The following is a 23,642-nucleotide window of genomic DNA, read 5'->3' on the forward strand; positions in this document are numbered from 1 at the left end:
CATCTATGGGCAGAATGTCAGTAGGTATGCCCAGCATTTTAGGGAATGTGAGGGCCGAAAATTCTAGTAAGTCTTTTCCTTTGATTGACTCTGGAACCCCCACTATTCTCAAATTATTACGACGGCTTCTATTTTCCAAGTCGTCAATACGCTCTTGAAGGATTTGATTCTTTTTAACTATTTGTTTAAGTGTTGTATCTGAGGCAAATTGTCTATCCTCCATTTCTGAGATGCGGGATTCAGCTGAACTCAGACACGAGGAGAACTGCCTCACCTCACTCGTCAAGTTGTCTACTCCTGCTTGGAGGGAGTCCATTTTGGGGAGAAAGAAGGACTTGAGCTCTTGAAGGAGAGAGCCATGGTCTAAACCTGTGTGGTTTGAGTGTTCTATTCGAGTTGGGCTTTCAACCTGGACCTCAGCAACAGCTTTATGTTGTTTCCTCTCAGTGGTCTTTGCTCTGTGAGCCATACTAGCCTCAGTGTTTGAAGAGAGTTTGTGAAAATATTCATCCACTTTCATGTGGGCAAGAAGGTCTGATGTCTATGTGCTTGTTGCACTATGCTGAAATGTTAACCGTTGTGGTGTGTGGAAAGAGAATCCAGGAGGGTTCTTTTTTTTCTTTTTTCTTCCTTTATGTGCCTGATTCTGTAGTCTGATGCTGTTGTGTATGTGGTAGGGTACAGGTTCTATATAATTGTCATAAAGTCCCTGCAATCTGTGAGCAAAGGCTGCAGTTCAATGTTCACTGTTCCCTCTACCATGCAAACAGAATCATACTTTGGTTATCTTCCCCTTTAAAGTTGTCTCTCTATGAAGTCTCAGAGGAAGAGGAGTTTTTTATAGCCCATTTACACAGTCCACTTTGCCGTTACAAATAAAAATTTTGCCTGTGGTGATGCTCCCCTCTCTGCCCTTCTCCGTGATATTTTTCCCCGCTCAGCAGGCCCTTATTTTTGGGTTTCCCCTATAGCGTAGCCGAAGTTGGGACAGCTTTAATAGCGGTACTCACAGCAATCTGCGGTGCTATGTCCAGCTTGCTTGCAGCTTTGAAGTCTGGAGGGGTTCCGTCTCTCTTGCCCCCAGTCTCCCGGTGTGATTAACTGCAGTCAGGTAAAATCCAAGATGGCGCCGGTTAAAAATATTGCGCCTAACAGTCTGTGGCCTCCGGTTGCCGAAATTGACGGTGCTCTCTTCGCGCACTAGTATAGACAGCCGGCACCGTGTGTTATACAAAAGCCCAGCAAGTCTGTCGTGCGGGGCCCAGCAGCAAATTGCTGAATTTTGATGCCAGTATGATCCGACCAGCGGAGCTCTGCTCAGAGACGTCTGTTCAGCTGGCCCGCCCACCGGAAGTCCAGGGCGTGCACTTTTAAACACATTTCCAATTTACTTTTATCATCAAATTTGCTTTGTTCTCTTGGTATTCTTTGTTGAATGCTAAACCTAGGTAGGCTCATATGTTAATTTCTAAGCCCTTGAAGGCCTCCTCTTATCCCAGTGCATTTTGACAGTTTTTCACTGCTAGACTGCGCTAGTTCATGTGCACCATATAGATTGTGCTCATTCCCGTGGAGTTATTTATGAGTCAGAACTGAAAATGCAAGTCTGGGAAAAGAACTGAAATAAGTGGGAAGTCTGCAGAGGCTTAGATATAAGTTAATCACAAAGGTAAAAGTGTATGGGGGACTATGTTAACGTGATTGTGATATTAAAAGTTAGGCTTTTTGTGTGCGTCGTGTTAGTGCACAAGCGAACACGTTTTACTTTCAACTTTGTAATATGCGCAGTATCTGACATGTGAAAAAAGCAGAGGTCTAGCAATGTTAATGAGGGAGTGGGAGCGATAATTAGCGCTCCACTTGTTATCTAGCCCAATGTGTTTTATGAGAGGATGATCAAGAGAGAAAAGGGAAATGAAGAGTGAGAGGGAGGAGAGTTAGAGGGATAGAGAGAGAAGAGAAAGAGATAAAGGAGAGAGAGAGAAGAGAGAGGAGTAGGGAAAGAGAAATGAGAATGGAGAGAGAGAGGAAAGTGAAAAGACAGAGCATGAAAATGTGAGATAGCAAGAGAAAGCGAGGGAGAGTGAGAGAGAGTGAGAGAGAGTGAAGTAATGAGATTAAATAGAGAAAATGATAAACAGAAAAAAGGAAGAAAGATGGGATAGGGGTGGAGAGAACTCATATTACCAAGAGAACTTAGCAAATTTGATAATAAAAGTAATTTGGAAAGTTATTTAAAAATTCAATGCTCTATCTGAATCGTAAAGTTTATTTTTCACTTTTCTGTCCCTTTAAGACAGATTGGAGAGAGAGAGAGAGAGAGAGAGAGAGAGAGAGAGAGAGAGAGAGAGAGAGAGAGAGAGAGAGAGAGAGAGAAGAAAAACAGAAAGGAGAGAGAAGAAAACGAAGAGAGAAAGGAGAGAGATATAAATGAAAGAGAAAAGAGAGGGGAGAGAAAAAAGAGAAGGGACAGGGAGAGAAAGAAGAGATAGAGATAAGTAAAAGATTGACAATACAATAGAGAAAGTGGAAAGAAAAATGGAGTAAGAGACAGAAAGCAGAGAGTTAATAGTGAAAATGACAGAGAAAACATGTTGCGAAAGGAGAGGGAGAGTGTAGATAGAAAGGAGAAAAAGAGAAGAGAGAAGAAAGGGTGAATCGAGTGAACAGAGAGAAATGAGAGGGGATACTAAAGAGGAGAGATAGACAAAAGTAGGAAGCAAGAGAATAGAAAAAAAGGAGAGAGAGATAAAAGAATGTAAAAAGAAAAAAAGAGAAAATGTGAGAATTAAACAGTGGAGGGGTAGAAGAGAGAAAGGGGAGAAGAGAGACATGAAAGAGAGAGACAGTAGAAAAGGGCAGAATGGAGAGAAAGAAAAGATTAAAAAGAAGAGAGAAGAGAAAGAAAAGAGACAATGTGAGAGTAGAGAGAGAGAAGACAAAAAAGAGAGAGAGAATGAGAGTAGACACTGTATAAAGAAACAAGATAAAGAAAGTGGAGAGAGAGAAAAATGAGGGGGGCAGCGAGAGATAAATTAGAAATTTTAGAGGAAAAATAACTTTATGACAGAGTGGAGAAAAAGAAAACAGAGAGAGAGAAGAGATTGGAAAAGAGTAGAGTGAATAGAGCAGTGCTTTCCAAACTGTGTGTCGGGACACACTAGAGAGACAGAGAGAGGGGGAATGGAGAGACATAGAGAGTAGAGGGAGAGAGAAGACAAAAAGAAGAGTGAAGAGAGAGAGTGAAGAGAGAGGGAAGGAGAGAGAGAGAAGAGAAAAAGAGTAAAGACTTAGGCCCTGATGATCGAAAGTGCTACGAGGCTGCAAAATATTCGAAGGTATCTGCCGCTATGTCGAGCCAAGCTCCCGACATAGCAGCATTGCTGAGAGGCGTTTATTATACACACCATATTGGTAACCCAAGGGTTGCAAGTTCAATCCCCGGCGAGGTTCACTCAGCCTTTCATCCTTCCGAGATCGATAAAATGAGCAGCGCCTTGAGACCCTTACGAGTAATTAGCCGTGCTTTACAAGTACCCAATACATACATGTATAGTAAAAGGATCCCTAGAATAAAACTGCCATCTGCCTAACCGTTAATTGTAAAACTCCTAAACTGAAGTATCCCACTAACACTATACTAATAAAGAACTAAACCGCCACATACCCACCTCTAGTTGCTAACTATAAACCTCTAAACTGCCACATACCCACCGCTAGGATCTATCTATTAACCTCTAATCTGCCACATACCCACCACAATCAACTATTAACCCCTATGTCGCTTACTATAAACCCCTATGCCGCCATGTACCCACCACAATCAACTATTATCCCCTATGCCGTCATATACCCGCAGCAATTAACTAACTATTTACCTCTATGCCACCGCAATCAACTAACTCTACCCCTATTTTGTTAACTATAAATCAATATGCCCCCATATACCCACCAAAAAAAAACTGTTCACTCCCTACACCGCTATATACCCACTACAAGTATCTAACTATTTACCCCTATGCTGCCACAGACCCACCGCAAGTGTCTAACTATTAACCCCTATGCCGCCATATACCCACCGCAATTAACTAACATTTAACCCCTATGCCGCCATATACCCACTGCAATAAACTAATTATTAATCCCTATGCCGCCACATACCCACCGCAAGTATCTTTCTATTAACCTCTAAACCACCACATACCCATCGCAATCAACTAGCTATTAACCCCTATGTCGCTAACTATAAACCTCTATGCCACCATAAACCTCAAATGCAAACTAATCTAAAACCTAACCCCCCCTCTAAACTAACCCCCCTAAGTTAGAAATATTTAAAAAAAAAAAAGTACAAAAATTAAAAATAACCTAAATCACAAAAACCCAAACTAAATCTAACCCTACTTTACCTAACACCTAACCCCCATCTAAAATAACCCCCCTCTAAACTAACTCCCCCCCCCTAAACTAACCCCACTAATTTACAACAAAAAAAGCTGTTACAAAAAAAAGAAACTCCATTATCCAAAAGAAAAATCACAATACCTAACACTAAACTACATGCCCCATAAAATAAAAACCCTAAACCAACACTAAAATAGTTTACAATAGCCCTTAAAATTGCCTTTTTTAGTTCATTGCCCTAAAGGGATCTTAGCTCTTTTGCAAAAACAAAAGTTACAAAAACCCCACCTACATTAAAGTAACCCCCAACCCCCAAAATAATAAAATCTAACTGTAAAAAACCTAGCCTGCAAAATAAAATAAAAAATAAAAGACCCTATTCGTTAAATAAAAAGACACCTCTGCTCCACAATCTTCTGTTCTTTGGGGAGCCATGGTCTTCATGCGGTCGTCGTCATACACTTAGATCCCGGAAGCACAAAACCGCAATTTATAGGTATATCACTTAATTCTGATTGGCTGATTTCAAAACCAGTCAATCCCTATTGGCTGATTTGAATCAGTCAATAGCAAGAACTTTTTTAAATTTAAATTCTAATCATCCAATAGAAAGGATAATTAATAATAATTTAATAATTAAATTTAAAAAAAGTTTTTGTTATTGGCTGATTGAAATCAGTCAATAGTGATTGACTGATTTTAAATCAGCCAATTGGAATGAAGTGATACCCCTATATATTGGGGTTCCAGGCTTCCAGCATTTCAGTGTGCGGCGGCGACCACATGAAGACCAGGGCTCCCTGAAGAGAGCCGAAGAACAGAAGATTGAGGAGCGGAGGCAGCAAAAGTGGTGGCCTCCGCTGCAGGGAAGTTGGGGCTCTGGACCTTGAATGAAGAGGGCCCAATGTCGGATCAAAAGAAGTCGGAGTCCCTGTCAACTATGAGTAACGCTTTTGGGGTTAGATAGGTTTTTTTTAATGTTTTTTACATTTTTTTAGAATAGGGTTTGTTATTATAAATTTTATTTTGTAGGCTAGATTTTTACAGTTAGAATTTGTTATTTTACGGGGTTACTTTAATGTAGGTGGGGGTTTTGTAACCTTTTTTTTCCACAAAAGAGCTAAGATCCCTCCAGGGCAATGACTTACAAAAGGCCCCTTTGCTATTGTAATTTATTTTAGTGTTAGGGTTTAGGTTTTGTTTTTATTGTTTTCATGGGGCATGTAATTTAGTGCTAGGTATAATGATTTTTTTTAATGTAGTTAATTTATTTTTGTAACTTAGCTTTTTTTTAATGTTGAAACTTTTTTTGTAATCTAGTAGGATTAGATTAGAGGGGGGTTTAGTTTAGAGGGGGGTTAGGTAGAGTAGGTTTTGTTTGGGGTTTGGCGGTTATTTTTTTTTTTACATTTTTTACTTAGATTTTTAAAAAATATTTCTAACTTAGGGGGTTTAGTTTAGAGGGGGGTTAGGTGTTAGGTTAGTTTGCATTTGGGGTTTATGGCGGCATAGGGGTTAATAGTTAGTTGATTGCGGTGGGTATATGGCGGCTTAGGGGTTAATAGTTAGTTGATTGGGGTGGGTATATGGTGGCATAGGGGTTAATAGTTAGTTTATTGCGGTGGGTATATGGCGGCATAGGGGTTAATAGTTAGTTGATTGGGGTGGGTATATGGCGGCATAGGGGTTAATAGTTAGTTGATTGCGGTGGGTATATGGCGGCATAGGGGTTAATAGTTAGTTGATTGGGGTGGGTATATGGCGGCATAGGGGTTTATAGTTAGATACTTGTGGTGGGTATATAGCGGCATAGAGGTTAATAGTTAGATACTTGCGGTGAGTATATGGCAGCATAGGGGTTAATAGTTAGATACTTGCAGTGGGTATATGGCAGCATAGAGGTTAATAGTTAGATACTTGCTGTGGGTATATGGTGGAATAGGGGTTAATAGTTAGATACTTGTGGTGGGTATGCAGCATAGTGGTTTATAGTTAGGGACATAAAGGTTAATAGTTAGCTGATTGTGGTGCATAGGTGCTGGTTTAGAGGTTAAAGGGATAGTAAACACCAAAAATGTTATTATTTGAAAAGAAAGAAAATCTTTTTATTTACCATTCCACAGTTATGGATAACGAACAATGTTATATAAATATACTTTTTACCTCTGTAATTACCTTGTATCTAAGTTTCTGCGGACTGCCTCCTTATCTCAGATCTTTTGACAGACTTGCATTTCAGGCAATTAGTACTGACTCTAAAATAACTTTATGTGCATGAGCACAGTGTTATCTATATAAAAAAAATGAACTAACGCCCTCTAGCTGTGAAAAACTGTCAAATGCATTTAGATTAGAGGCATCCTTCAAGGGCTTAGAAATTAGCATATGAGCCGACCTAGAGTTTAGTTTTCGACTAAGAATAACAATTTTATGATAAAAGTAAATTAGAAAGTTGTTTAAAATGATATGCCCTATCTGAATCATGAAAGTTTAATTTGGACTTTACTATCCCTTTAAAGGGATAGTATAGTCAAAATGAAACTTTCATGATTCAGATAGAGCGTGCAATTTTAAGCAACTTTCTATTTTACTCCTATTATCAATTTTTCTTTGTTCTCTTGGTATCTTTATTTGAAAAAGCAAGAATGTAAGCTTAGGAGCCGTCCCATTTTTTGGTTCAGAACCTAGGTAGCGCTTGCTGATTGGTAGCTACATTTAGACACCAATCAGCAAGCACTACCCAGGCACTGAACCAAAATTGGGCCGGCTCCTAAGTTTACATTCATGCTTTTTCAAATAAAGATACCAAGAGAACAAAGAACAATTGATAATAGGAGTAAATTAAAAAGTTGCTTAATTGAATGCTCTATCTGAATCTTGAAAGTTTAATTTTTACTAGACCATCCCTTTAAATCTTTGAGTAAAGCATACAGGTACACACAGACACTTTAAATATTTGAGTAAAGCATACAGGTACACATACACACACATCATGTATGTAGGCTTAGGGTTTCATACAGTGTATCCATCCATGTAGGTGAGCAGACTAGAGCTGGCTGAGGAAAGTCCATGGGAAAAACAGGGATTTTGCACTCTAAAATATTGCTTATCGGAACCCCAAAAATATTGCTGTATGGCCAAACAATTAACTTAGGATGCTAAACTCAGATTTGACCTTTTTCTCTCTATGTTTAAGAGCTGTGTCACGTATACAATTTGTGTATGTTATGTTAGCATTCTAACGTCTCCAATGTCAAGAAAAAAGTCACCTTTAAAAACCCTGCACGGTGTGCGCTAGATCATCTATAAAAACTACAAAGTAAAACTCTAGCTTAACGCTAACCTTTAAAAATAAACTACACACTTATAATTGAGCATTGTTTTGTTCACTTGTTCTAACTTGATCTAGGTTTATGCTGCTGAAATTTATTTAAAGACTAGCATTGCACTGAAAACGAATTCAGTTAGCAACACCCTCCCTCTCATCACAGTGACACACTGGGAATTTCCAGCCAGGAAGTGAAAACAACTTCTTTATAGAGAAGGGCAGAAGCTACACAACCACCTTCAGCCAAGCGAGAGAGAAAGTGGGAGGAGGAGAAACTTATAGTTTTGTGATCTCATCAGTAAAACCCGCCCATAGGACAGAGAAAACAAGGAAACAGAATCAGAAGATAGAGTAGAATAAAGTGTAGGAAACTGCGTTTTTAGTTTACTGGCATTGGCCGCTATGGGCATCTAGGAGGGCACCAGGGTCCAGGTGCTGTCCATCCCAGGTCACTTATCTTCTGAACTAGACAGCAGACACTCAGCACTTATTTATTGCTTGGGGAATACTTGTTATCACTAAGAACATTGTGAAGGACAGGACTCACGTAGTGGTAAGTCAAGTGTCTTTATTCTTTGAATAGCATGGAAGCCACATGTCATGATGCAAGTCAAATGTTACATCTGCAGTGAAGTGTTTCTTATCAGCAGCTTCTCAGAGGCGCTAAGCTGGATGTAGTTCCTCATATACTGTATACATGCAGGGCACAGGTCCATGATGAGACAATTTCTCATAGCTAGACTGCTGTTTACTAATGTCTGCACTGGCTGTAAAGTCAGTTCAGTTATATTTCCTGACTCATAAGAAATGTCATATAGTTTCAGTCAAAGTGAGTTTTTCTTTAAATTATTATTATTATTGTTGTTTTTTTGGTTTAACAGCCTACAGAATTGTAAGAGGACTGTAAAATGTCTGACCTGCATGGTGTATGGTAGTGCATCCGCAAATACTGCATGTATCTGCATTAAAATAAAAATATAAAAGTACTGTAATGACAGTTCATTGTCTCTGCTGCTACTTACAAGTACTCATAATGGGGGGGAAGAATAGTTACCCGCAACATATAACTCTTGTAGTGTTGTAGTAATAAAAGAAAACACATGCTTTTATACAGGGCATAAGACAGTTAAGAGCTTGCAACCCATCTTGGTTCTTGTAGTATGGTTAAAATGTGCCTCCACATTTTTGTAACATATCTATCTATCTATCTATCTATCTATCTATCTATCTATCTATCTATCTATCTATCGTGACAACATGATAGATGACAAATTACATTCCACAATAGCGAAACGCTCAACTCTTAAAATGTGTTAAACACATAGTCAAAACACTGTTCTGGAGCTGGCCCTTAGCGGTAACTGCAGCTGATTTCATCAGCAACGTTAGGTGCACAGCTGTGTTATGCATTACTAACGCTGCTGATTGGATCAGTGGCATTCTCTGCTTGTGGTTATCAGTTCTCTGCAGCTCCTGGGTGGTCTTTTACTATGTGTTTAACCCATGGGGGGGGGGTAAATGTGTCAATGAATTAGACCATAACATTTTTGAACTAAAATGTCCCTTTAGGAGTGGAGAGTTGCTATTGTGGAATGTTATATTATCACGATCAATAGATATGTTTATGTTTTACAAAAATGTGCAGGGTCAAACACATAGAGGTGTAGTGTTACTAGTTTTAAATTCACATGTTCTAACGAATTAGAGCAGTCATTTTTCAACTATAATGGACCCTTAAAGGGACAATAAAAGCCCAACATTTTCTTTCATGATTCAAAAGAGCATCCATTTGTAAACAACTTTCCAATTTACTTCTATTATCCGTTTTTGTTGTTGTTTTTTTTTGGTATAATTTCTTGAAGGAGCAGCACTGCATTGCTGGGAGCTAGTTACAAGAGGCATATATGTGCAGCCACCAATCAGCTATTGAGACTACCTAGGTATAGTTTTCAACAAAGGATTCCAAGAGAAGCAAATTAGATAGAAGTAAATTGGAAAGTTGTTTAAAAATGTATGTTCTATCTGAATAACAAAAGAAAGATTTTAGGTTTCATGTCACTTTAATGGCCCATATTTCCGTCTGTGAAACTGTATTTCCAATTTCCAGAAGTAATAATAGTCTGAGGCTTGTTGCTCTAAAGTTCCCCAAATGAGCCGGTTCAAAATGCATAAATTATGGTGTTAGTGCAGCCATCATGATTTAAAGGGACACTCAAGTCAAAATTAAACTTTCATGATTCAGAAAGAGCAAACAATTTTAAAGAATTTTTTCAAATTTACTTCCATTATCAAATTTTGCACAATCTTTTTACAAGCACAGTTGTTTGAGGCACCAGCTCCTACTGAGCATGTGCACAAGCTCACAGGTTATAGGTATACTGGCCTGTGATTGGCTGTCTGTCACATGGTACAGGGAGCTGGCGAATGGGGGGGGGAAATAAATTTGGCAGAAAAAAATCTACTGGTTTGGTGACATACAGAGTAAGTGTTATTGCATTGTCTTTTTATTATGCACTTGATAATTATGCAATTCTACTTTATTTAGTGGTCATTTAAATTCACAGTGACTTTAGATCACTGAATTGAATGCAGATTGGTAGAACAGGAGACATTAAAGTGTTGCACTATTGCTTGAGACAAACAATATGTTTAACCCCAGCAAAGGGGCTGAGCACACAGTTAAAGTAAGCTAAAGACCAGCAACGCAGTGCTAAACATAACCGCTGAGCCAATCAGGGGTGGCATATGTGAGTAGTCATTAGGATCAGCTGAAGATCAGCAGTACATTGATGGCCCTGACTTTAACAATGTGTTTAATCTTTTTCATGAGGGGTTAAGAAACCTATTTCTGTCCAAGCAATAGTGTAATAATAAAATGCTCTGGTCCTTTAGAACATTTTAATATTGTTATTTTATGTCCCTTTAAGTTTTAGAATGACATAAAAGTATCTGCTCAAGTAAATGAAACATTTCAAGACCAGAATGTTAAAATTTTAGCTTGTACATTTAGCATCTTTATACAGTATTGTCAGATCAGGGTTTTTTAATACATAATTTTACTTCCAGCTTCTAACTTTTTGGAATATTCCATTTATGTAAAACAGAATGGGTGTACTAAATTGAGTGGCTGGTTCCTAGGTTTCATATGATTTGTCAGCAGCATGTAGATGTAAAAAAAACGATAAGTGATAGATAAGGCAGAAGAAAAAAGTGGTAATCTTACTATAAAGAATCAATCCAGCGTTCAATTTTTTTTCCAATTTCATTAACATTCTATTTTGTTTGAGTATTTTTTAGCATAATCTTTTTGGTCACTGTATGTGTTAAAGGACATTCTAGTGCAAAAATGGCATGCTCTAACAGGGGTCATCAATTGTGGCCATCCAGAGGTTTTGGAACTACATTTCTCATCATGCTCAGCTAGCATTTCAGCTGGCTGAGCATTGTGGGAAATGTAGTTCCAAAACCTCTGGAGGGCCACAATTGATGACCCCTGCTCTAAGTCATTATATAATATGCAGTTATTACACTGTTGACACTATGGGGGAGATTTATGTAGCAGAGAATGCAGCTGTTTACACGCAAGCCTTTAGGCTCGCCGGAAACACAAGTCCTTAACTCGTCCGCCACCTCTAAGGCGGAGGACAGCAATCATAATTGACACCCCCTGCTAGCGGCCGATGGGCCGTGAATCTTCAGGGGGCGGCATTACACAAGCATTTCACAAGTAATCATGTGCAATGATAAATTATCAATGTCGGCAGACGTGATCCGCTACAGCGGATCATGTCCGCCCTCATCTTCATAAATTGGCCCCTGTGTCTCTATGTTTTTAACCTCTGCAAAGGGGTTAAGCACATGTTTAAAGCCCTGGTCAGATGCTGCAGAGAACAGTTGGGGAGCTAATAGGCCAGACAATTGTACAACTCCATCCATCACTTGCTATGTTCAATGGGGCTTTACCTATGTGTTTAAAGGAATGCATTTGTCTTACTACAATTATGCAGCATATGCACTATCAGTTATTTTAGCATTTTTCCTACGTTATAAAAAATAAAGATATTGATTAAAATAAAAAAATGTATTTTATTTTTCAGCCATGAAAAAGTCTTTCCTAATAATCCCCAAACCCTCCTTCCTGGTGAGGTGCTTTAATAAAAACGTGTCACAAGGTTGTTCTTCATTCACAGCCCTCTCAAGTGTACTGTTCACTTAAAGGGTCAGTAAAGTAAAAAATAAACTTTTATGATTTGGAAAGAGCATGTAATTTTAAACAACTTTCCAATTTATTTCTGTTATCACATTTTCTTTGTTCTCTTTATATCTTTTATTGAAGTGTAAAACTAGACACGTGCACACTCTTGAGCTCTTGCGAGCCTACCTAGTTTTACACTTCAATAAAAGATACCAAGAGAACAAAGTAAATTGGAAAGTTGTTTAAAACTGCATGCTTTATCATGATCATGAAAGTTTAATTTTGACTTTGCGGTCCCTTTTAAACATAGCGTGCTTCCTCACTGGATAAAGCAGCCAACAGCGCTACATAGATGTGCGTGATCAAGCGGGTTGTGACTGAAGAACAATCTTATGACACATTTAAAAGAAAAAAGTCCCACACTAGGAGGGGGTTTCAGAACTGAAAAAAAATCAATCTTTATTTTTTTCCAAGACAAGGATCGCATTAATCGTAGCTATGTGCGTTTGGAGATTTTATATACTTCCGAATGCAGAAGAAGAAGGCGGCACTCGTGCTGTTCAGGTATTTTCTGAGCTAAATTTATTCTTGTGAAACTGCAGTACACTAGGATCTGGATTTGCATAGATCCTAGTGTGTTGCAGTTTCACAAGAATAAATTTGGCTATGAAAATCGCTGAACGGCACGAGTGCCGCCTTCTTCTGCATTCGTAAGGATCCAAACCCTCCAAATGCACCTATCTAGTTAAAATAACTGACTGTGCACATGCTGCACCATTGTAGGAAGAATATATGTATTGTTCTCTTTCCCATATAGTTGGAGCCTCAATAGTGCATGTTCTAGAATGTCACTTTAACCCTGCACCTGGCACATTCTCTTGTCAGTGTATCCTTCTTTTGGTGGCACATGAGCACATTGGATTCCTGAAAGAAACTAATTTCATAAAGAATATCAAATAAAAAGATAGAAATGTCCTTAAAGGGGCAGTCAACAAAATATGCACTAACTTATTTTGATTTAGTGGTTACTCCTCATGTAATGTTCCTTTAACCCATGGATATCGCATATATAGTTTTTTATTTACTTTTTTTTGCAGCCTCCGGCCGTTTTCAAATTGCCACCAGGCTCCTCCTCTTCGTGTCGTAATTGTCACCAAAGCTTTTGTTGAAAGTACTTGTATCTGTGTCGAGCAAGAGGTTTCATGCTTGTGCACGGTATTTTGTGCATACCCACTGAATTGAGATCGTCAAGGGGGCCATTTAAACACTGGAACATTTTTTTTTAACTCATTTCTATATTGGTCACCATATCAAGTAGATCTGTATCAGACTTCCCTGCATTTGGGTACGAATTTATTTTGTAATCGTTTTGTCAACAATTTTTATTCCATTTAGAGTGAAGGGCAGGTTTTAGTGCAACGCTCTCAGAGGAAGTGGGTGGATAGTAGTGGCTGCTAAAAGACCGTCCCAGCATAAGAAACTTCATACAAACGATTGCTTCTGAAAGGTTAAAATTCTTATATGGCTTTATGGCTATTTTGTAGGAAGTTTCTAGCTCAGCAAATTTGATAATAGAAGTAAATTGGAAAGTTGTTTAAAATTGTATGTTCTATCCAAATCATGCCTCTTATATCTTTGCTTGTCAAGAGCCTTATAAGCTGGCCTTACTTTCCTTGTGTCTGAGAGTTCATGCCCTACTCCTTTCCTGCTGGAAACTACGGCCAAATATAGGTTGAATTTCAAGAACTTCTGGAATATGTTTAATGCAGACATGAACATTCATGTTGGCAGTTATGACCCACATGCACATTGTTGCAAGCACGTTTGCAGTGCACATGCATTAGCATAGTAACGGTATCACTATTTTGGGGATAGCTTTTACTGAGCACTTCACATACCAAGCATATGTATATATGCCATATGTATATATGCCTTGTGCATGCACATTAACATTTTGTGCCTGTTCAGGAAACTGATTGTGTTGCACTTTGGGTTGGTGCCAAACGCCGATGTAAAACACATCTTTGTAGGCTTTGTGAGCTGTCAGTGTGGGTACACGCATCATATAACCTAATGCTTCATATATATGTTGTTTGCAGTAAAAACACATGATTCTTTACTAGAAGCAATTTTACTAATACAGTACTTGTATATTGCAACATTATTTCTAATCCATTTTAGTTATGACTGTGTTTTCCCTTTAATCCTTGCTAACATACTGCTGTAGTAGATTTATGATCAACTTTACACCAGAAGTGACTGTATTGCTATATATATTAATTTTGCTTTGACTACTTCATTATGTAATAAAATCAGTTCAGTCTACTTTTAAGATGTCTCAATTTTTCTATCATTTGTATCCACTCTTGTGCTTTGCTTTTTGTATCTTAACCCTTTAAGTGTAATGCACTTAGGGCAGATAAAGATGTGTTGTTATCCCATGGGGAGGGGGCACTTTCTGAGCTGATTCCCCTCCCCACAGCACTGTTAAAGGGCCATAATAGTTAAAAAAAATTATATTCTCTAATCCGTCAGTGCATGTCATTTTACGACTATCAACCATTTTCTGTGTGTTTACCTCCGCAAAGGGGTTAATCACACAGTAGAAGTGCCGTTTGAGACCCAGGGTGCACTTCTGGTCCCAAGTGAAACCCGACACTGATCCATTCAGCAGTGAAGCCGTATGACTCAGATGTGCAACTAGTGCTGCTTATTGGATCAGCGACAGTTTCTGCTTGGGCCAGCAGTGCACTGTGGGTCCAGAGCGGCACTTCTACTGCGTAAATAGTCTTAAAATTACTTGCTCTAACGGATTAATAATGCTTGACGAATCTGTGTAAAAATTAGGGGCCACTAAGAATATTTAGGAGCCAGACAGTGGGATTTGTATATAGATCTATAAAGAATCACCCATAAAGTTAGGAGCCAGGGGTAAAATTCTAGGAGCCAGTGGCTCCCAGGCTCCTGGGTTTGTCGAGCCTTGAATAGCATGTGATTTTCAAATAATAATGGCAATTTTAAGGCCTACTACAATTAGCCAAGCAGGTCCGCATCACTTGGAAGTCCAGAGATACCTGTTTTTGAAGTCACTGGAAGTGACCCAAGACCCAAGATTTGAAAGGAGATTGCCTTCTCTTTCCAGCAGTGTCTGACCTGTACACTTTTTTTTGTAGGTTGGGGGTCTTTAGGCACTTAGATAATCAAAAAGGCCTAGAAACCTCCAAGAACCCTTGGATTAAAGCCCCAGAGCCCCTCTTCAAAATTAAGCCCTTATATGTTTTAATAGCCAGGTCGATGATCACTTTGTTAATAGTGATCACCTGTAGTGAATAAATGTAAATTTAAAGGCCCTTATTTTGAAGCATTTTCGCAATATACTTCTATTAGCAAAAATGCTTCTAGTAATAGTTATTACTGTTTTTCAGCCGCCTATACACATATCTTGTGAAACCATGCACCAGTATTACTGGTATATTTTCTTTTCTGCTTCCACGGCAATAACTTGTTACACATATGGAGCAATTGTACTAAACCAGATATCTTGTTAATATTACAGTTCTTACAATTGAAACCACTAAAGGCACAGTAAAGTCAAAATTAAGCTTCTATGATTCATACAGACTAGAGCATGCAATTTTAAACAACTTTCCAATTTACTTCAAATTTTCTTTGTTCTTTTGGTATTCTTTGATGAAGAGCATACCTAGGTAGGCTCAAGTGCAGCCTACTGACTGGGATCTAGCTGGTGATTGGTGGCTGCATATATATATGCCTCATACCATTGGTTCATATGTTGTGTTCAGCTAGTAGTGCATTGCTGCTTCTGAGCTTATTCAACAAAGAATACCAAGAGAACAAATCAAATTTGATGTTAAAGGTAAATTGGAAAGCTATTTAATATTGCATGCTCTATCTGAATCAAGAAAGTATCATTTAGACTTTATTATCCCTTTAAACCCCTTTTAGCCTGATATACGTACATAATTAGACCATCTTATTATTGTACTGCTGCTTCCATAGGTGTTAAACACATAATTAAAGTCAGCTCCGGAACAGCAATGCACAACAGGGAACTAGCTAGCTGGCTGAACACATCAGGTAAATATATTTTTTTTTTGTAAACTGGGTACTGGCAGACAGCTGCAAGTACCCAAGATGGCTCCCAATAATGTAGAGGGGGAGGGTTAGAGAGCTGTTTTGTGGGGGACCAGGGAGGTTTAGGGCTAAGAGGGATCCTACAAAGCAGCATATGTAAATATGCTAAAAAAAAAAAGATACCTTTTATTTTAGTACTGGCAGACTTTCTGCCAGTACTTAAGATGGCGGGGACAATTGTGGGGCAGGGGAGGGAAGAGAGCTGTTTGGGAGAGATCAGGGGGTCTGATGTGTCAGGTGGGAGGCTGATCTCTACACTAAAGCTAAAATTAACCCTGCAAGCTCTCTACAAGATCCCTAATTAACTCCTTCACTGCTAGACATAATACATGTGTGATGTGCAGCGGCATTTAGCAGCCTTCTAATTACCAAAAAGCATTGCCAAAGCCATATATGTCTGCTATTTCTGAACAAAGGGGATCCCAGAGAAGCATTTACAACCATTTGTGCCATAATTGCACAAGCTGTTTGTAAATAATTTCAGTGAGAAACCTAAAATTGCGAAAAAATTTAAGTTTTTTAAAATTTGATCGCATTTGACGGTGAAATGGTGGCATTAAATATACCAAGATGGGCCTAGATCAATACTTGGAGTTGTCTACTACACTACACTAAAGCTAAAATTAACTCTACAAGCTCCCTACATGCTCCCTAATTAACCCCTTCACTGCTGGGCATAAAACACGTGTGGTGCGCAGTGGCATTTAGCAGCCTTCTAATTACCAAAAAGCAATGCCAAAGCCATATAAGTCTGCTATTTCTGAACAAAGGGGATCCCAGAGAAGCATTTACAACCATGTATGCCATAATTGCACAAGTTGTTTGTAAATAATTTCTGTGAGAAACCTAAAGTTTGTGAAAAAATTTGTGAAAAAGTGAACATTTTTTTTATTTGATCGCATTTGGCGGTGAAATGGTGGCATGAAATATACCAAAATGGGCCTAGATCAATACTTTGGGATGTCTTATAAAATAAAATATATACATGTGAAGGGTTATTTAGGGATTCCTGACAGATATCAGGGTTCCAATGTAACTAGCGCTCATTTTGAAAAAAAGTGGTTTGGAAATAGCAAAGTGCTACTTGTATTTATTGCCCTATAACTTGCAAAAAAAGCAAAGAGCATGTAAACATTGGGTATTTCTAAACTCAGGACAAAATTTAGAAACTATTTAACATGGGTGTTCTTTGGTGGTTGTAGATGTGTAACAGATTTTGGGGGTCAAAGTTAGAAAAAGTGTGTTTTTTTCCATTTTTTCCTCATATTTTATAATATTTTTAATAGTAAATTATAAGACATGATGAAAATAATGGTATCTTTAGAAAGTCCATTTAGTGGCGAGAAAATCGGTATATAATATGTGTGGGTACAGTAAATGAGTAAGAGGAAAATTACAGCTAAACACAAACACAGCAGAAATGTAAAAATAGCCCTGGTCCTTTAAGGAAAGAAATTGAAAAATGGCCTTGTCCTTAAGGGGTTAAAGGGACAGTAAAGTCAAAATCAAACATTCAAAGTTCAGATAGGGCATACAGTTTTAAACAACTTTACAACTTCTAATTTGCTTTGTTCTGTTTGTATACTTTGTTGAAAAGCATGCATAGGTAGGCTCAGGAGCAGCAATGCACTACTGGGAGCTAGCTGTTGATTGGTGGCTGCACATATATGCCTCTTCTCATTGGCTAACTGGATGTGTTCAGCTAGTTCCCAGTAGTGCATTGCTGCTCCTTCAACAAAACATGCCAGGAGTGAAGCAAATTTGGTAATAGAAGTAAATTGGAAAGTTGATTTAACATTTTATGCTCTAGCTGAGTCATTAAAGAACAATTCTGGGTTTCATGTCCCTTTTTAATCTTTTACATATAGAAGTATCACAATAATTTGTTGTCAGATGCAATCATTTAATAACTCAGTAGCATATATTATTTATTAAGGAGCATACAAAAGAAGATATATTAAAAAGAGAAAAAAAAGCAGGAAACATGATTCACGTTTTTTGACTTTGTGGTTATACAAAAGAAAATTGGGGGAAATTTTGATAGCATTTAAAGTGCAATCTCATTTGTAAGCAACAATGGTAAGGTAAAAAAAACAACATTAAACCATTTCCAGCATCGGAAAATGAATAATATCCATTAAAAAGTCCATGGAACCACTGATACTAAAATTGTACTTCTTATGTAGATTCTATGTATATGTATAGAAAAGACTTTTGACTGGCTACTAAATATTCTAAATTTGAACTAAATGGATCAACCTACTAATATATGTAATAACATTTAAAGGGACATGAAAGTCGAAATTGACTCTTGATGATTCACAGCATATAATTTTAAGAGAGGCCCGATGATAAAAGGAGTGCCAGTCCACAGAGAAATGCTCAAGTTAGTTTCTTCAGTTTTACAAAGCTCCTGCTTGGCAAAATGTTATAAAAAAGTGGGCTGACCCTAGCTGTACAAATAAGTGGCGATGCGCCTTCCATAGGAGAGTATAGTGCTTGCTGCCGCCTTCCATAGGAGAGTATAGTGCTTGCTGCCGCCTTCCATAGGAGAGTATAGTGCTTGCTGCCGCCTTCCATAGGACAGTAAAGTGCTTGCTGCCGCCTTCCATAGGAGAGTATAGTGCTTGCTGCCGCCTTCCATAGGAGAGTATAGTGCTTGCTGCCGCCTTCCATAGGACAGTAAAGTGCTTGCTGCCACCTTCCATAGGACAGTAAAGTGCTTGCTGCCGCCTTCCATAGGAGAGTATAGTGCTTGCTGCCGCCTTCCATAGGAGAGTATAGTGCTTGCTGCCGCCTTCCATAGGAGAGTATAGTGCTTGCTGTCACCTTCCATAGGACAGTAAAGTGCTTGCTGCCGCCTTCCATAGGAGAGTATAGTGCTTGCTGCCGCCTTCCATAGGAGAGTATAGTGCTTGCTGCCGCCTTCCATAGGAGAGTATAGTGCTTGCTGCCGCCTTCCATAGGACAGTAAAGTGCTTGCTGCCACCTTCCATAGGACAGTAAAGTGCTTGCTGCCGCCTTCCATAGGAGAGTATAGTGCTTGCTGCCGCCTTCCATAGGAGAGTATAGTGCTTGCTGCCGCCTTCCATAGGAGAATATAGTGCTTGTTGCCGCCTTCCATAGGACAGTAAAGTGCTTGCTGCCGCCTTCCATAGGAGAGTAAAGTGCTTGCTGCCGCCTTCCATAGGACAGTAAAGTGCTTGCTGCTGCCTTCCATAAGACAGTAAAGTGCTTGCTGCCGCCTTCCATAGGAAAGTATAGTGCTTGCTGCCGCCTTCCATAGGAGAGTATAGTGCTTGCTGCCGCCTTCCATAGGAGAGTATAGTGCTTGCTGCCGCCTTCCATAGGAGAGTATAGTGCTTGCTGCCGCCTTCCATAGGAGAGTATAGTGCTTGCTGCCGCCTTCCATAGGAGAGTATAGGGCTTGCTGCCGCCTTCCATAGGAGAGTATAGTGCTTGCTGCCGCCTTCCATAGGAGAGTATAGTGCTTGCTGCCGCCTTCCATAGGACAGTAAAGTGCTTGCTGCCGCCTTCCATAGGACAGTAAAGTGCTTGCTGCCGCCTTCCATAGGACAGTAAAGTGCTTGCTGCCGCCTTCCATAGGAGAGTATAGTGCTTGCTGCCGCCTTCCATAGGAGAGTATAGTGCTTGCTGCCGCCTTCCATAGGAGAGTATAGTGCTTGCTGCCGCCTTCCATAGGAGAGTATAGTGCTTGCTGCCGCCTTCCATAGGAGATTATAGTGCTTGCTGCCGCCTTCCATAGGAGAGTATAGTGCTTGCTGCCGCCTTCCATAGGAGAGTATAGTGCTTGCTGCCGCCTTCCATAGGAGAGTATAGTGCTTGCTGCCGCCTTCCATAGGAGAGTATAGTGCTTGCTGCCGCCTTCCATAGGAGAGTATAGTGCTTGCTGCCGCCTTCCATAGGAGAGTATAGTGCTTGCTGCCGCCTTCCATAGGAGAGTATAGTGCTTGCTGCCGCCTTCCATAGGAGAGTATAGTGCTTGCTGCCGCCTTCCATAGGAGAGTATAGTGCTTGCTGCCGCCTTCCATAGGAGAGTATAGTGCTTGCTGCCGCCTTCCATAGGAGAGTATAGTGCTTGCTGCCGCCTTCCATAGGAGAGTATAGTGCTTGCTGCCGCCTTCCATAGGAGAGTATAGTGCTTGCTGCCGCCTTCCATAGGAGAGTATAGTGCTTGCTGCCGCCTTCCATAGGAGAGTATAGTGCTTGCTGCCGCCTTCCATAGGAGAGTATAGTGCTTGCTGCCGCCTTCCATAGGAGAGTATAGTGCTTGCTGCCGCCTTCCATAGGAGAGTATAGTGCTTGCTGCGGCATTCCATAGGAGAGTATAGTGCTTGCTGCTGCCTTCCATAGGACAGAAAAGTGCTTGCTGCCTCCTTCCATAGGTCAGAAAAGTGCTTGCTGCCTCCTTCCATAGGTCAGTAAAGTGCTTGCTGCCGCCTTCCATAGGAGAGTATAGTGCTTGCTGCCGCCTTCCATAGGAGAGTATAGTGCTTGCTGCCGCCTTCCATAGGAGAGTATAGTGCTTGCTGCCGCCTTCCATAGGAGAGTATAGTGCTTGCTGCTGCTTTCCATAGGAGAGTATAGTGCTTGCTGCCGCCTTCCATAGGTCAGTAAAGTGCTTGCTGCCTCCTTCCATAGGAGAGTATAGTGCTTGCTGCCGCCTTCCATAGGAGAGTATAGTGCTTGCTGCCGCCTTCCATAGGAGAGTATAGTGCTTGCTGCCGTTGAACATTCTGAGCACATCGCCTGTGAATGCAGATCCCAACAGTGTGGTAAAACAGGTGTGTGAGAATGTTCACCTAAATTAGCAGGTATTGTTTAGAACATTATACATGCAAAATGTTACTATTGTTATACAACTTATGTCCACGAAAAGTCTATATATATTTGATATGTATGTTATCACCATTATTAATATAGAACCAAAAAAAACCTTAACCCTTTAAGGATCACAACGTACCCTGTATGTCATGGGTTGTTAAGGTTTTTTTTAGCTCGCTGCGGGACCACGCTACTATACCCTCCCTCCTGCTGTCCACCGGAAATAGCACGGTATGCAACCCCCATACATCGCTGGTCTTTAAGGGGTTAATAATAATAAACATATATATGCTGGGAGTTTGTGGTGTATTGTACATGTGTATACATTGTAATGTGTTATCGATGTATTGTACTGTAAGATAATATAGTCTTTTACAATAGTGCATTTTTTTTAAACATTGCACTGTGTAAAACGTGTTTTTAAAAGGGGGCTTTTAAATATTTCTTTAGCTTCTACAACTGTACAACTTTAAAGTAAGTTCACACTGTACCAAACATATTTACTTTTAATAACATGTTTGGTAAAAATGCAACCGCAATATTAGAAGTAAACCCTTTAAAGTAAGTTCACACTGTACCAAACATATTTACTTTTAATAATGTTTGGTAGAGTGCAACCGCAATATTAGAAGTAAACCGATTAAAGTTCACACTGTACTGAATGGGTTTAGGTTTATTATCATGGTCACACTGTACAAAAAGTGTTGTTATTAATACTATTATTATTAGGTATAAAGTGCCGGCAGATTACGCAGCGCTATACAAGTAATAATAAAACATTACAGGGATGCATTACATACACAAACAAGTACAGTAGGGTACATTACAGTTGTAGGTGCAATAATTGAGTTATACAAAAGGAGAGGAATGCCCTGCCCTTGAGCACAATCAGTAGTAGTTCACTTAAGTACAAAGTGGTCTACAGGTAGAGAGGCTCTCAAGATTCCTATCTAAAGGAGAGGGCATGGACACAGAAGGTAAGGGAGAAGGGAAATATGTCTAATATAAGGCAGGGTAAACTGAGAGTGAGTGAAGTGTGTGGTGAGTGAGTGATTGAGGATGGGAAAAGAGTAACAGAATGTGGTTAAGTGTCAGTACAGAGGCTGTGAGTGTGAGGTAGTGTCTCTATCCTGGATTATTAGTGACAGCTGCACCCAATTGCTGTTAGGAAGTGTTTATTAAAAGTAAACACGGTTTGCACAGTGCAACTGCAATATTAAAGGAAAACCCGTTCAGTACAGTAGCTCGAGTGTAGCTGCTAAAAAAATACAATTTTAAAAAAGATTTTTTTTACAATGTTTAAAAAGCACCATTGTTAAACGAAAAACTTGTAGCTACTATCTTCAATAAGATATTAATATCCACACACAAAATCCTTGTTCCTAAAAAGAAAAAACATGCAAAAAATGAAAAACGCGTTTATTTAAATAATGAACTTACTTAATACACATAGAGTCAGATTACAAGTGCTGTGCTATTTAGCTCTTTTGCTCGCATGCAAACACAGTTTGACAGGTTAGCGCGCATATTACAAATTGAAAGTAAGTTTCCCCATAGACTTCAGTGGAGCGTGCTTTAAAAAAACCAAAACCTAACACGTATTGATCGCACGGTAACCCAACACCGCGTTACACCTACAGCGCTAGAGCCGAAGGTAGTTGTGAATATTTCACATTCCAATGTTCTTCACATAAAAGAAAATGTTCTTTTAATTTTTAAATATATATAGTGCAGTTGTGACAATCCTTTTATCATCGGCCCTAGATATGTTCCCAGTAGTACATTACTGCTCTGGAGCTGACTACAGCTATGTGTTTAACTCCTTTAGAAGGGTTTAACACACAGTTATATGCAGACAACAGTACAAAAACAAAATTCTCTAACACCGGAGAACATTTTCTTTTTGCACTTTTATGTCACTAAAGGGACATGAAACAGCTTTTCTTTTCTTTCATGATACAATACTTCTGTTATCTAATTTGCTTAATTCTCTTGTTATCCTATGTTAAAAAGCATACCTAGTTAGGGTCAGGCATAGCAATGCACTACTGGGAGCTAGCTACTTGTTAGAGTTGCTACCTAGTCTGTATTTTATCAGTATTTTTAAGCTTCAACTCAGTGTATAAAATAAAGAATAAATATAGAAATGAAGGTCCTATCATGGTGAGGAGTGTTTGAATCAAATTATAAACAGATAAGCATTTAAAATCAGTCCTAGCAGCTTTAGTTTCTTAGTTATGCTGTGTAATTAATTATTTATTTAAACCACATACATTCACACTCGATGAAGGGGCATGTCCCTGAAACGCGTAGTGGAAGAGTAATAGCGGCCTGGCCAAGCAAGTGTTCCATTGCTCTTATTTAAAGATAAGATTGTTTTTATTTTATCTTGTACTTTTATTCAAAACGTTTATTTGAAAGGTTTTCCATTTAATTTTAAGTGCCTTTATTTTAAGAGAGTGTCTATTTGTTGCTAGAAATCGAACAATATTTTTAAATAGCTATATTCCACTGCTCAGTAGGAATAGATACAAGTGGATACAACAACAGCATACCACATTTTTCCTTGTGCGTGTCATAAATGTATCCCAAGTGAAATTGATATATGTGGAGTCTGGATACATGTTTTAATCTTATTTGATAGATTCACAATTGGATACAATAACTGTCAACTGCATTAAACATTATACAAAAATATTTAATTCTATGTTGCAA

At 39.1% G+C, this 23,642-nt stretch overlaps 1 protein-coding gene across 2 annotated transcripts in view; it reads left to right on the forward strand.

Moving 5' to 3' along the window:
• The first annotated feature begins 8,019 nt into the window (after positions 1–8,019).
• Positions 8,020–23,642, forward strand: part of NFKB1 (nuclear factor kappa B subunit 1) — a 287,360-nt gene continuing 271,737 nt past the window's right edge. The window contains exon 1 of one of the 2 annotated variants that reach the window (XM_053703496.1): positions 8,020–8,285. The gene's annotated coding sequence lies outside the window, so the exon portion shown is untranslated. The remainder of the gene's footprint in view (positions 8,286–23,642) is intronic. The other variant, XM_053703495.1, reaches the window with a different exon arrangement.

Source organism: Bombina bombina, chromosome 2, assembly GCF_027579735.1.
Source record: "Bombina bombina isolate aBomBom1 chromosome 2, aBomBom1.pri, whole genome shotgun sequence".
NCBI lineage: Eukaryota > Metazoa > Chordata > Amphibia > Anura > Bombinatoridae > Bombina > Bombina bombina.